The 14,655-nt window shown below is 41.7% G+C and overlaps 2 protein-coding genes across 2 annotated transcripts in view; one reads left to right on the top strand and one right to left on the bottom strand.

Annotated features, from left to right (window-relative positions):
• The window catches only part of LOC123768575 (zwei Ig domain protein zig-8), a 111,232-nt gene that overhangs the window by 82,346 nt on the left and 14,231 nt on the right, over positions 1-14,655 (bottom strand). The gene's annotated exons all lie outside the window — the stretch shown is intronic.
• Positions 2,614-14,655, top strand: part of LOC123768399 (uncharacterized) — a 45,720-nt gene continuing 33,678 nt past the window's right edge. The window contains exon 1 of the mRNA XM_069336274.1: positions 2,614-2,670. The gene's annotated coding sequence lies outside the window, so the exon portion shown is untranslated. The remainder of the gene's footprint in view (positions 2,671-14,655) is intronic.

Genomic DNA, 14,655 nt, shown 5'->3' with positions numbered 1-14,655 from the left:
ACAGCATCCGATAAATAGTGATGAGAAGAATCCCGTGGTAACGAGCATCCCAGAGATGCTGCAATTATATCTTCTTAATTACTGCTTTCCCCGATTCCATATGCGCTTCTGGTGTAGATGAGGCCTCCACCGACCCCCAGGGCCAAGGGGGCATTTCACTTCTGAAATAATTACTCGTTGGGATTTCTGATATGCTCAGATGAATCTTAAGAAAGAAAACGCGAAAATGTGACTTGGGTATTATGGAGAGACACTGTATGTGTGTGTGAGACAGACAGACAGACAGACAGACAGACAGACAGACAGACAGACAGACAGACAGACAGATAGACAGACAGACAGACAGACAGACAGACAGACAGACAGACAGTCAAGGAAGATGGACGGGAAGTGAAAACCTAGATATAGTTACTTTAGCTCTGATCAGACGAGTTCTGGAAATGGACAAGGAGCAGTTGAAGAAAAAGATGATTTAGGAGTTGAAAGAAGAGAAGTAATAAAGAGAGAAGGTGGATGAACAGGAGCCAGAGATGGAGAAGGAGGAGGAGGAAGAGGTAGAGTAAGATGAGAGAGTGTGTTGTAATAGATGAGGAGGGGGGTGAGAGGAGTAGAGAGGTGCTTGAAGGAATTGCTTGATAAATGGTTGTGTGGAAGTATGAATTAATACTAAGTTCGCCTGTGATTTTTGACTGCATGAATTAATACAGATATCAGACACGAGAATATTTATATATCTCTGTCGGAAAACCTTTAGAAAATATCATCCCCAAGATTTTCATCCTTCGTGAACTCCCTTACACCAGGACCTTCACTTATACCAGGACCTTCACTTATATCAGGACCTTCACTTATACCAGGACCTTCACTTATACCAGGACCTTCACTTATATCAGGACCTTCACTTATACCAGGACCTTCACTTATACCAGGACCTTCACTTATACCAGAACCTTCACTTATACCAGGACCTTCACTTACACCAGGACCTTCACTTATACCAGGACCTTCACTTATACCAGGACCTTCACTTATACCAGGATCGAGTACTATTTTTCTAGTTTCCACAGGAAATAAATAAATATGAACACACTATCACATCCTAGAGCAACTTTTATCCACGATCGGGATAAGTGTTCACCCGTCCTCTCATAGCACTCCCCCACACACCAAAAGGGAATCGAACCTGAAGCTGCGGATATTAATTCAGCTTCACCGGCCAAAATCCCATCATGGCCACTTTTCATCTCAACACGGCGACTCATAGTGGGTAAAACCCGTGAGAGGTCCGACTCATCAGGTTAGTGGCCTGGTCATCTAACTCATCGCCGGCTGATGAAACCAAACTGCACTTCAGAGGTAAGAATTGGAACGAAGGGACAAATACAAGGAATAATTATTACATTTGACAATCAAATTTTGCCAATTTTTATTTGTATGAGTTTGAAATATAATTTTTTTTTTTCATGGGGATGGTATTTTTTTTTAATTCATTCATTCAGGGAGCCGGTCGGCCGAGCGGACAGCATGCTGGACTTGTGATCCTGTGGTCCTGGGTTCGATCCCAGGCGCCGGCGAGAAACAATGGGCAAAGTTTCTTTCACCCTATGCCCCTGTTACCTAGCAGTAAAATAGGTACCTGGGTGTTAGTCAGCTGTCACGGGCTGCTTCCTGGGGGTGGAGGCCTGGTCGAGGACCGGGCCGCGGGGACACTAAAGCTCCGAAATCATCTCAAGATAACCTCAAGATAAGATGTATATTATTGTGGAATATTTTTGTCTTTATCTCGAATTGATCCTAAATCTTAATTACTCACCTTGAGACGAAGAGACATACACAAATAGACAGAGAGAAACAGCAAATACAAAGAGACAGAGAAACCACAGAAAATATAATGTGACAAAGAGAGAGAGAGAGAGACAGAGACAGACGGACAGACAGTCAGAGTTTAAGGGAATTGTTAAAAAACGCGACAAAAGAGAGAGTGGAGGCTGTGGTTTATGAGGTCACTGGCGAGGGAGAGACAGATCGGTTTAAAACTACGCCAACCCAATAAGCCGAGCAAGCGAGTGTGGGTTCACCAATTCTGCCTCACCATTTTAGACCTGTTGAGGATGGAGAGAAGCTCGTCGGGTCGCGTCTTTCTCCCGCTAACAACCCTGTGGTTCATATTCTCTGTAATGATGATGCTACAACTACTCTATTGAGTGGTTACGAAGAGAGGGAGAGGTGGAGGGGGAGAGAGCATGAGAGAGAGAGAAAGAGAGAGACAGAGAGGCCCCAGGTGGGTGGACGGACAATATTAAGGTGCCTGGATTCAGGATTCAAGACGGCTCGACGCTTACGAACGCGCGACTGCCAAATTTCTGCCCGGCGGAATGTTTTATGAAGTCAATTTTACAGCTTGCTGGCGCCTTCCTTCTGATATCCAAGCACATTTTAATGTTCTTCGGAGAGGCAAGGGAGGGGGTAGATATAGAATTAATGCATTAAATATTCTCAGTAATGTTATTGGTGAGAGTTATAATGAGAAAGGAGGAGATATGTGATGTTAAATGACCTCTGGAAACTTTGTCATGCATGGTGCTGCCCTCTTGCTTTCGCCTCGGGCCAAGGCGAGTGCCAAGTAGTACTGCCCAGTGCCAACTCGTCCTCTGGGTGTACTCGTCCAAGGTACGTCCGTCTTCAATGACGCAGCTTTACAATAATTTTTTTAATATAAGTAAATATAATAGTATATATTATAGTTTTGTCTATAAACCTTAGGGAGGTTGAGTTGAGTGTGTCGGTTCTGTTTGCACTTTTTAGTGTTTGCAGTGTGTGGATGAAGCATTTAGCGAATTGGGCTGCGAACGTAGGGTATTGGGCAAAACACTTGTTTGAGAGAACTTTGAATATAATCAGTTGTAAATCATAAGCTGGTATAACTATAGCAATTGGCCCGTGTTTTGACTGTTAACTGAATAACATTACGTATGTGCCCTTAATGACAGCTGCAGATTAGACGAGCTAACCTCAAGGTTGGATGGGGTACTATTCCTCAAGAATGGGTACCATTCCTTGGGGCATGGGAATATTTGGGTAGCGATCCGTGGGGAACTGGGGTGTTTGTTATCACTAGAGCTGAAGGGTCATTAATAGAATGATTGTCAAAAGCCTGAGTTTTGTGTTCTGCTTCAAATATAAGTTCCCAAGGTAATTAACATAACCAAACTTCATTAACATATTTCCCTGGAAACACAAACCGAAACTGTCTCTATTTTCCGCTTGTTACAACTTGTAATAAAGTTGTTACATCTTGGCTTAACGTGTTTATGACGTATTAGAACGTTATTACAATTTGCTATATTGGTTGTTATAACTGGTTAGGCGGTGTTAAAACTTGTTCGAACGTTTTACCAACGTCGTAGTTTCGGTGTGTGTTTGGCGGGTTGAGCCTTATTGACCGTTACTAACCTTATATGATCTGTCATAACCTAATCTTATCAAACTTAGTTTTTTCCAAACCTTACATATTCAGACCTAATCAAACTAAACCTAACCTTACATTACCTGACCCCCCCATAGCTTAACCTAACTACACCCTACATAACTTAACCTAACCTAATGAAACATAGCTTTCTTAACCTCATCTAATACTGTGCATTAGAACTGAACAGAAGAACAGAACAAGCTTTTGAAAGCTGTAGCGCCCCTAGCTGTCTTGGCAGTGGTTCTGAGAACTGGTACACAACATTCATGCCTGCGTGACTGTATCCAGTGACTGTATCCAGTGACTGTATCATCAGTCACCATCTCTTGATGAGCCTCTCTATAAGAAATCTAACCTCCGAATCTCACCTGAACCGTACGAGAACCCAAGCAACCCACCTAACCTAACGAGTCCGATGCAGAGAAAGCGTAGATATTCGTGAGACATTAATTTTCATAGGTTGCATTTGAAACGTTGGTGACCAGAGCGTAAAAAACGCGACCTATTAACTGAGTGAACAGGGTTTGTACTATAAATGTCTGTCTGTATTCCAGTCAACAGGAACAACAGAAACAGGGCCCAAACACTAGTGCTACTTGGAAGTTTCTGTTCCAAGTAGAGAATCTTTAACAACAACAAACTAGAGCACAATGATGGGGGAGTAACGGAAGCGTTGTGATAGAGAGGTAGATTATGGGTAAACAGGGAAGGGAGGGAGTGAGAGAAGGATATGAGGGGAAGTGTGGAGAGGAAGACGGAAAGGTAAGGGGAGGGGGGGAAAGGGAGGGGGCATTCCGACACCTGTGGGGAGAGAGGGTAAGGGGGGGGAGGTGGGGAGGGAGGAGGGGGGGGGTAGCCCAGGTTGGTATTATTCTAACGATGGTTCGCAGGTGCCCGCGAGAGATCGTCGTTGTTTACGAGCTCAAATTGTCTTTTCAATACAGGATGTGACAACTTTTTATTACGTAATGGTCACAGTGTGTGTGTGTGGGGGGGGGGGCTCTGACATGCCCGGCTCCTCGTGTGGGGGGAAGGGGGGGGGTAGTGGGACCATGTCTAACCATGTCTCAGAAGCCATGTTGATGTTGGGAGAGACTTTTGTACTCTCCATATTGTTCACTGATCTCTGATGATCCTCAACTGTACTTGGCTCATAGGTATTATTTTGGCTGGTCGGTAGAGTGACATTTCTTGCAGGTCGGCGTTCGATCCCCGATGGTCCAGAAGGTTGTAGACAGTCAATTTATGCCTTCCTCTGGTCCCAGCTATATTTATCCTGTTCTCATATACCTTTTCAAGCACTATATTGGTCATATTGGCTTAGTGATTTCTTGTGATAATTATCCTTATCTTTGGCTGTCTTCTATTCCATTGGGATTTTTCCTTTATCCATTGTTCCTTTATCCATTATCCATTGAGGTGCTGTAGATGCCATTTGATTGCTTAGCTCTTCAGCGCACTCCTTCAGGATCAATGCGGATAACTTATCTGGTCCTGATAGTTTTGCCACATACAAGTCCTCTGTCTTCACTCCCTCTGGTGCCTCTGGTGCCTCTGGTGCCTCTACTGTGTCTCTGGTGCCTCTGGTGCCTCTGGTGCCTCTACTGTGTCTCTGGTGCCTCTGGTGCCTCTGGTGCCTCTGGTGCCTCTACTGTGTCTCTTATCCTCTTGCCTAGTTGTTGTCACATTCTTCCTGCTGTCACATTCTTCCTGTTGCCACATTCTTCCTGTTGCTACATTCTTCCTGTTGCTACATTCTTCCTGTTGTCACATTCTTCCTGTTGCTACATTCTTCCTGTTGTCACATTCTTCCTGTTGCTACATTCTTCCTGTTGCCACATTCTTCCTGTTGTCACATTCTTCCTGTTGCTACATTCTTCCTGTTGTCACATTCTTCCTGTTGCCACATTCTTCCTGTTGCTACATTCTTCCTGTTGCTACATTCTTCCTGTTGTCACATTCTTCCTGTTGCTACATTCTTCCTGTTGTCACATTCTTCCTGTTGCTACATTCTTCCTGTTGTCACATTCTTCCTGTTGCTACATTCTTCCTGTTGCCACATTCTTCCTGTTGTCACATTCTTCCTGTTGCTACATTCTTCCTGTTGCTACATTCTTCCTGTTGCTACATTCTTCCTGTTGCCACATTCTTCCTGTTGCCACATTCTTCCTGTTGCCACATTCTTCCTGTTGTCACATTCTTCCTGTTGTCACAGTCTTCCTGTTGCTACATTCTTCCTGTTGTCACATTCTTCCTGTTGCCACATTCTTCCTGTTGCCACATTCTTCCTGTTGTCACATTCTTCCTGTTGTCACATTCTTCCTGTTGCCACATTCTTCCTGTTGCCACATTCTTCCTGTTGCCACATTCTTCCTGTTGTCACATTCTTCCTGTTGCCACATTCTTCCTGTTGCCACAGTCTTCCTGTTGCCACATTCTTCCTGTTGCCACATTATTACTGTTGCCACATTCTTCCTGTTGCCACATTCTTCCTGTTGCCACATTATTCCTGTTGCCACATTATTCCTGTTGCCACATTCTTCCTGTTGCCACATTCTTCCTGTTGCCACATTCTTCCTGTTGCCACATTCTTCCTGTTGCCACATTCTTTCTGTTGCCACATTCTTTCTGTTGCCACATTCTTCCTGTTGTCACATTCTTCCTGTTGCCACATTATTACTGTTGCCACATTCTTCCTATTGCCACATTCTTCCTGTTGCCACATTCTTCCTGTTGTCACATTCTTCCTGTTGCCACATTCTTCCTGTTGCTACATTCTTTCTTTCACTACGTGGTAGTTCTAGTTCGTGCCATGGTGCCAGTTAGAGTGTGAGGATCTGTGGTGCCAACCACAGTGCCAGTGTCAAAGATCCGTATAGTGACTCGCATTTCATATAAGCTTTCCAGCAATGTTGTCATTGTGCCAAATGCCAGTAATTGATGTTTAAAGGACACTGTGGTCTCCTAAATGATTATATATCATGTTAGTTTGTTGCTAGTAATGCGTAGGGTGGTATAGGGACGACTATATGTCTTAACGACATAAAGGAAAGAGATTTCTTGTTCAAGGCTGTTAAAGGAACCATTGACCTGTCGTCCGGCGTCATGAGAAGAAATTAGTCTCATGCAGTTGAGTCACGGCGGGGAAAGAGAGAGAGAGAGACAGTCAGACAGACAGACAGACAGACAGACAGACAGACAGACAGACAGACAGTCAGACACACACACACACACACGCACAGGGGGCCTCGTAGCCTGGTGGATAGCGCGCAGGACTCGTAATTCTGTGGCGCGGGTTCGATTCCCGCACGAGGCAGAAACAAATGGGCAAAGTTTCTTTCACCCTAAGTGCCCCTGTTACCTAGCAGTAAATAGGTACCTGGGAGTTAGTCAGCTGTCACGGGCTGCTTCCTGGGGTGTGTGTGTGTGTGTGGTGTGGAAAAAAAAAGTAGTTAGTAAACAGTTGATTGGCAGTTGAGAGGCGGGCCGAAAGAGCAAAGCTCAACCCCCGCAAAAACACAACTAGTAAACACACTCACACACACACACACACACACACACACACACACATCTAGGAAGTGATGTGGTGGAGGCTGACTCCATACACAGTTTCAAGTGTAGATATGATAGAGCCCAATAGGCTCAGGAATCTGTGCACCTACCCCCCAAACACAACTAAGTGAGTACAACTAAGTGAGTACACACACACACAGCATGAAAGAAAATACACCCTAAAAGTCACACGTCTCTTCACTGCACAACAGCTCTTTGCCTCTACATTTAATGTCAATCCACAAACGCCTCTGTATCCCATCAGATGAAACACAAACAGCGTCTTCCCGTCTCCGTAAATCACCGTACAAACCTTCGTTTAGGCGACATTATGGCACCTTTAGTGTGTCTCACCGCTTCAAACGACGGGTTTATGAAACTGGTACGAAAAATATCCCACCAGGTGCGTTTTTTATTGGGGACAGGTGGGGAATGTTCTGCCCTTCAGGAGGTCAGAGGTCAGGAGTCATGCACCTCAATTGCTGACCCCATGACCCAGAACACAATGGGAATATACATGCATGTGTATTATGCATAGGAGTCTCTTTGTGAATGATATATAATGAATGAAGGTACGATATTAATATCGTACCTTCATTCATTACGATAATGAATACAATAAGTAGGTACGATATTAATATCGTACCATTACGATAATGTAGGTACGATATTAATATCGTACCATTACGATAATGTAGGTACGATATTAATATCGTACCATTACGATAATGTAGGTACGATATTAATATCGTACCTTCATTCATTACGATAATGAATACAATAAGTAGGTACGATATTAATATCGTACCATTACGATAATGTAGGTACGATATTAATATCGTACCATTACGATAATGTAGGTACGATATTAATATCGTACCATTACGATAATGTAGGTACGATATTAATATCGTACCATTACGATAATGTAGGTACGATATTAATATCGTACCTACATTCATTATAATTTAATATATATGACCTTTTTATTATATATCCCCATCTTCTCTCCACGCGAGATGAATCAGAAGAGAGGAAAACGCCAGAATGTTTCTGGAGGACCTGGAAAATCAGGAAATATGGTCCAAAAAATGGCTACGCGACTTCATAACAAACAAATGCAAGGTAGCGTGAATGGAAATGAATATGAGGCTATACAAAGAGAGAGCTCAAGATGATGGGAAGAAACATAAGGGTCACAAACATATATTGAGTCATCGGTGGCGTATGCAAAGTTGGCGAATAATCTTCCAGCATTGAAGACTCTCAAGACAGAGAACTCTGTGTTAAACCATGACCCCTCCCCCCCACCCACCCAAAAAAAAGGAAGAAAGCAAAGCTACAAAAAGTTCAGAGATATGTTACAAGAATGATCTCTAAACTTAAACGACTAATCTATGAAGAAAGACTGAGGGAACTAGGAAGCTGAAAAGAGCATTGTAAGAGGGGGACATAATCCCAATATAAAAGATTAATAGAGACACTAAGTGAAAAGGCCTACATACTTACCATACGCAGGATTAGGGGCTAGAAAACATGGGAGAAAACTAGAAACACGTCAGCCAAAGCAATGATAGAACATATTTCTTCAATGTTAAAGTCGAGAACAAAATGTCATGAGCCAACAGTGGAAGTACTTGAGACTAAGGAGCTGAGGCCCAGGAGCTGAAGCTCTCTCTCACACACACACATACACACACACACACACACACACACACACACACACACACACACACACACACACACACACACACACACACACACACACACACACACACATTAAATCATAGCCTCACCTCTAGTGAATTAACGTTTATTACGGTTAAAGTTCATTCTTCATTAATCTACAGATTCATTAAGTAAGGTCAAGGGGCCGTTTATTTCTCCTCACTGGGGTTCTCCTGAAGCAACTTGCCCTGAGTGTTTTAATACGTGTGTGTGTGTGTGTGTGTGTGTGTGTGTGTGTGTGTGTGTGTGTGTGTGTGTGTGTGTGTGTGTGGATACGGATGGACACAAATAATCAGAAGTCGCTGCAATCTAATATCTTTAATTTTCAACTACAACCACCACCACAGTCACCATAACCACAAATATAACCACAACCACAAATATAACCACAACCATAAACCATGACCACCACCTCTATCACCACACCACAGAAAACAAAATCGCCCCAACAATCACCACAACCTCCACAACCACAATTACAACTGATTCTTGGAGTCATTAAGAGCGATGATAATTACTCCAAAACTTGTTAATTAAAACTGTAGTAAAGCAGGAATTAGAGTATTAGAGATACTTGTCAGTGGAACTCTGGCGCAATAATGTTCTTCAGATGGAACGAGAGAGAGAGAGAGAGAGAGAGAGTGAGAGAGTGAGAGAGAGAGAGTGAGAGAGAGAGAGTGGGAGAGAGATTGACATTGGCGACAAAAAACACACAAGAACAAGCTCCGCAGATGGAGACCGGGGTTTCAGTTCTGAAAAGTCACGAAATAAATGATGAGAATTGTCAGAAAGAGTGAGAAACACAAGAAAAGTGGCAGATCTACTGAGCAAACCTGTGACCTGAGTTATCAATCTTTGTAGACAAGTAGATTATTACCATGTTGAGAAAATAACGAAATAGCGAATATTAAACAACAAAAATTGTGGTATTTAATACCAGGGCAATCCCGCCAAACACGCACCGAAACTACGACGTTGGTACAACGTTCCAACGAGTTTTAACACCACCTAACCAGTTATAACAACCAATATAGCAAGTTGTAACAACGTTCTAATACGTTATAAACACGTTAAGTCAATATGTAACAACTTTATTACAAGTTGTAACAAGCGGAAAATAGAGACAGTTTCGGTTTGTGTTTCCTGGGATAATACGCTATCAGCTGTAAAATATTGGAAAGCAATACAATGATAACATTAGAATTTTGATAAAAACAGTCTGGGATTACAAGAAAGGATTCAATCTTGGAATGGAACTCCCTGCCAAAAAAATTCCCTTTGAGAACACCAGGATCAAAATATACAAACCTGCCGAGCGGCGTACCTCAGGGATTAATATTGGGTTTAACCTTGTTCTTAATATACGTCAGAGTCCTGCCTCAGAAGGGCCAATCGTATCGCCTTTCCTGGCTGATTCGAAGCTGACGAGAGCAAGAGCAAACTGATGCATGAAGATATAAATTTAGAAAAGTAGTCAGGCAATTTAAAAAAATTGTCTGACGCCCAGTAAATTTAAATTTCAAGTTAAAAAAACAGGAAATACAGAGTTATGAAGATAAGAAAAGCTGTAAGAAGACAAGAACAGCAAGAAAAACTAAGAAGTAACTAGAGAACACAGACAGAGAGGAATATATACTACAATAGTCCTGGGATATATATATATACTACCATAGTCTTAGGATATATACTACCATAACCCTGGGATATTCATTACCATATTCCTGGGACGCATGCTACGATGGCCCAGGGCTCCACAAGCGCCCAGTATCACCCATGATAAAAAGATTAAATAGTGGGTTTAAGTGAGTTTATGAGGCCATCCAAACTTGGGCGGGAGAGTGTACTCACCAAGAGCTCTCGCTGGAGGCCTCATTCTCCCTATAAAATGTTTGGGGTTTTGGAATATACAGTGTTAAATTTAGTATAAATTGTATGATAGTTTATAGTATGTGTGGGTAGGCGTGAAGAGAGAGAGAGAGAGGGTAGCTCCTTGGTCAAGCAGGGAGCGCCTGCGATTCTCAGTCGCAGGTCTCCGGTTCGATTCCTAACCGGAGCGCAAATAAATTGGCAGTGTTTCCTTTCACCTCATGCTTCTGTTCACCAAGCGAATAAATAGGAACCTGACAGTTTCTGGAGGCTGCTTCCAAGGGACGTGAGTAGCTTATATATATATATATATATATATATATATATATATATATATATATATATATATATATATATATATATATATATATATATATATATATATCCAGATGTGTATATTCATGTCAGGTGATTATATTCAGGTCAATAGTCTTTCTGTACACCAATGTCTACATCAGGTGAGTGTATATGATTCGCCTGAGTACAGCTGTCCCGAGAGCTTACATTCACGTGTTTGATGAGTCTATCTGCCTGAGGTGAGTACAAGATGAGTCAGATGTACACACCTGATGTACACACCTGATGTACACACCTGATGTACACACCTGCGCTCCATTATGGTCTTCAACAACCACAGGAGAATCACAACAACAGACGAGCCAAAAACATTTCATATAAATTATCAAATGTAATTATTATGGCCAATATGAGCAATCATGATATATTCCATTAATCTCTGTTGGTAAATGTTATATATAATTCACAGCCGGAGGGAAGGGCAGTAAGCTCACAGCGAGCCCAGGATTAAGACTAGGAGGCAGATTTCCTTTTTTCATTATTAGAACCAATTTTGAAAAACATATATATATATATATATATATATATATATATATATATATATATATATATATATATATATATATATATATATATATATATATATATATATAACTGAAAACTCACACCCCAGAAGTGACTCGAACCCATATTCTGGGGTGTGAGTTTTCAGTTGCATATTGTCCTGGGGACCATTCAGGCTTGTTCGCATATATATATATATATATATATATATATATATATATATATATATATATATATATATATATATATATATATATATATATATATATATATATATATATATATATATATATATATATATATATGTGTGTGTGTGTAAGCGCAACATGAAGGAACACTAAATGCTAAGCTTACATGCTTGTTGTTGTTGTTGTTTTAGATTCAGCTACTCAGAGCAAAATGTCCATGTAGCACGGGCTATGGTGAGCCCGTAATTGAGTTCGGTTATTCGCGATAACCTTGTTACTGTGATATTTGGGTCAAAGTTTTAAATGGTAGAGTTTCCTTCTTTTCGCATTGATTTTTGTTTTAATAACTTTTTTTCTGTTTTAATAACGTTATCTTGGTGGCGGATATAGATGCACAATGTTCACTATTTTTTTTTTTTTTTTTTTTTTGAGATATATGCAAGAGTTGTTACATTCTTGTACAGCCACTAGTACGCGTAGCGTTTCGGGCAAGTCCTTAATCCTATGGTCCCTGGAATACGATCCCCTGCCGAGAAGAATCCTTGTTACAGCCAAGTACACATTTTACTGTTGCGTTAAACAGAGGCTACAGTTAAGGAATTGCGCCCAGTAAATCCTCCCCGGCCAGGATACGAACCCATGTCATAGCGCTCGCGGAACGCCAGGCGAGTGTCTTACCACTACACCACGGAACTATTGCTTCCCATTCTTAATTTTCTGTAACCATTGTAGTCGCTGTGGATTTTGTATTTAATACAGCTGCTCTTGTTGGATGAATGTTGTGTTTGATACACAGGGGCTTCAGTTGCTTCACATTCCAGTAAGTAGTGTAATTGTGGCATTTCTGCATCTGTTCCACAGATATAATAGTGGCATTTCTGCATCTGTTCCACAGATATGACACTCTTTAAGTATTGGGTTTATTACCTCCCAGCAGCACTTGTAGACAAGCAGGCGATGAATCACAATAACGTGGCTAAAGTGTGATGACCAGACCACACACTAGAAGGTGAAGGGACGACGACGTTTCGGTCCGTCCTGGACCATTCTCAAGTCGATTGTGAAAACACAATCGACTTGAGAATGGTCCAGGACGGACCGAAACGTCGTCGTCCCTTCACATTCTAGTGTGTGGTCTAGTCATCACTTGTAGACAAGTCTGAGTCTGTGTATGTTAGTACTCAAATTGCATGATGGTTGTGCTATTGTAATGTCTGTGGAGTGGTTTTTGCCCGGCTTGAAAGCTGGCGTGCAGAAACATAAACATATAAAAGTGTGGGTTCACGTCGCTCGACGATTCACCTCACCTCCTTCATCGTAGGGAGCGCCGTGGGTTATAATGAAGTGATTGGTGCCTCATTCCCGTCAAACACACACCGAAACTACGACGTTGGTACAACGTTCGAACAAGGTTTAACACTTCCTAACCAGTTATAACAACCAATATAGCAAGTTGTAACAACGTTCTAATAAGTCATAAACACGTTAACCCAAGATGTAACAACTTTGTTACAAGTTGTAACAAGCGGAAAATAGAGACAGTTTCGGTTTGTGTTTCCAGGGTTACAGCTTCTAGTTGTCCACCGGGTCTGTAGTCGTCCCTCTGGGTCAATGGAGGACCGTTGAATAGCTGTTTCCTGAAGTCGAATTCATCTGAACGTTGATTACTGGTGATGAGTCACGACATTGTGATTACAGACAAATCACAGTGGCGTGATCTATGAATGAGAAAATCACTTGGATCCATGCGGAGATTTGAACCAGCATTCTAATGACTCCCAGACACTTGGTTTAACCCACTCGGACACAGTAGGATAAAAGCTATTAAATCCGGAACTCTACTAGTCTACTGGGAAAGTCTGGAGCCTCATCAACATCAACATAGTCTCATCAACATCAACATAGCCTCATCAACATAACCTCATCAGCTAGTGCTACCACATGAGGTATTCGTAAAAACCAGGTTGTGGCACCATTTGGGGCCTCCAGAATTTACCAGTGAACTCAGTAGAGTTCCGAGATGAAGAACTTTTTGTCCTGTCGTGACTGAATAGGTTAAGGTAAGCGTCTGGGAATCGCTAGAACGCTGGTTCACATCCCGTCATTGCCTCAAATGACTTTCCCAGGTTCCTTACATGAAGCAGCTCCCGTGTCTTAGAAATTACACTCTTCAGGACTATTTGGCGACTAATAATAAAATCTTCTACAACACAAGATCTTGCTTTTGTGTTTGCAGTTAATTCAGACAACTGCTTGACTTCAGGAAGCTGTTAGTTAACTACATATAAGCATGTCTTGTGTCTAGCAACTCTAGTTTCTGACAGGAAACTTGCAACGTCATTTCTATTCAACTACTTTCCGAACTTTCTGGGGGCGGTTAGGGGGACATGGACTCCCCCTTGTAATGGTCAGTTTGGATGCCTTTCTTGAGAGAGATTTATATTTACAGTGTGTATATATTTGTGTGAATGAGTTCCAGCTCTTTAACCGCTCCACTAACCTATCATTTAACTGGGCCAATCTTCTGTTTTTCTCTAGCTGATTGTTATATCTATTCTTAATAATATTAGAGCGACGTATGTCCGTGTGCTGACATTTTAATCAAAGCTTAGAAAGCGAGGAACCCAATTACCGAAACTTTTACATCTCACTTGACAAAACAAATCATGAAATTTCCAAGTTAAAACTTCTTAGTAAAATCCATCTTCAGTTCGACACAAACAATATAAAATAACATTTTAAATTAGCGTACCGATTATACGACAACACTTCACGTCATCCGGTGATAAGGAAAGGAAAGGAAGAATGTCATGGTTGAGTTGTGTGGTAAAACTGTGGCTTCGAGTCCTTGTGCTTCGCTTCCTCATTATGAATTGAGATAACCTTAACTTGTTGTGCAATTAGAGACGGTTGGAAAAATCTGTAATTATACCGTTGCCTTAAAAAGACTTTTATCATAGAGAGAGAGAGAGAGAGAGAGAGAGAGAGAGT

Source organism: Procambarus clarkii, chromosome 35 (genome assembly GCF_040958095.1).
Source record: "Procambarus clarkii isolate CNS0578487 chromosome 35, FALCON_Pclarkii_2.0, whole genome shotgun sequence".
Taxonomy (NCBI): Eukaryota; Metazoa; Arthropoda; class Malacostraca; order Decapoda; family Cambaridae; genus Procambarus; species Procambarus clarkii.
This window is presented reverse-complemented; position numbering and strand designations above follow the sequence as displayed.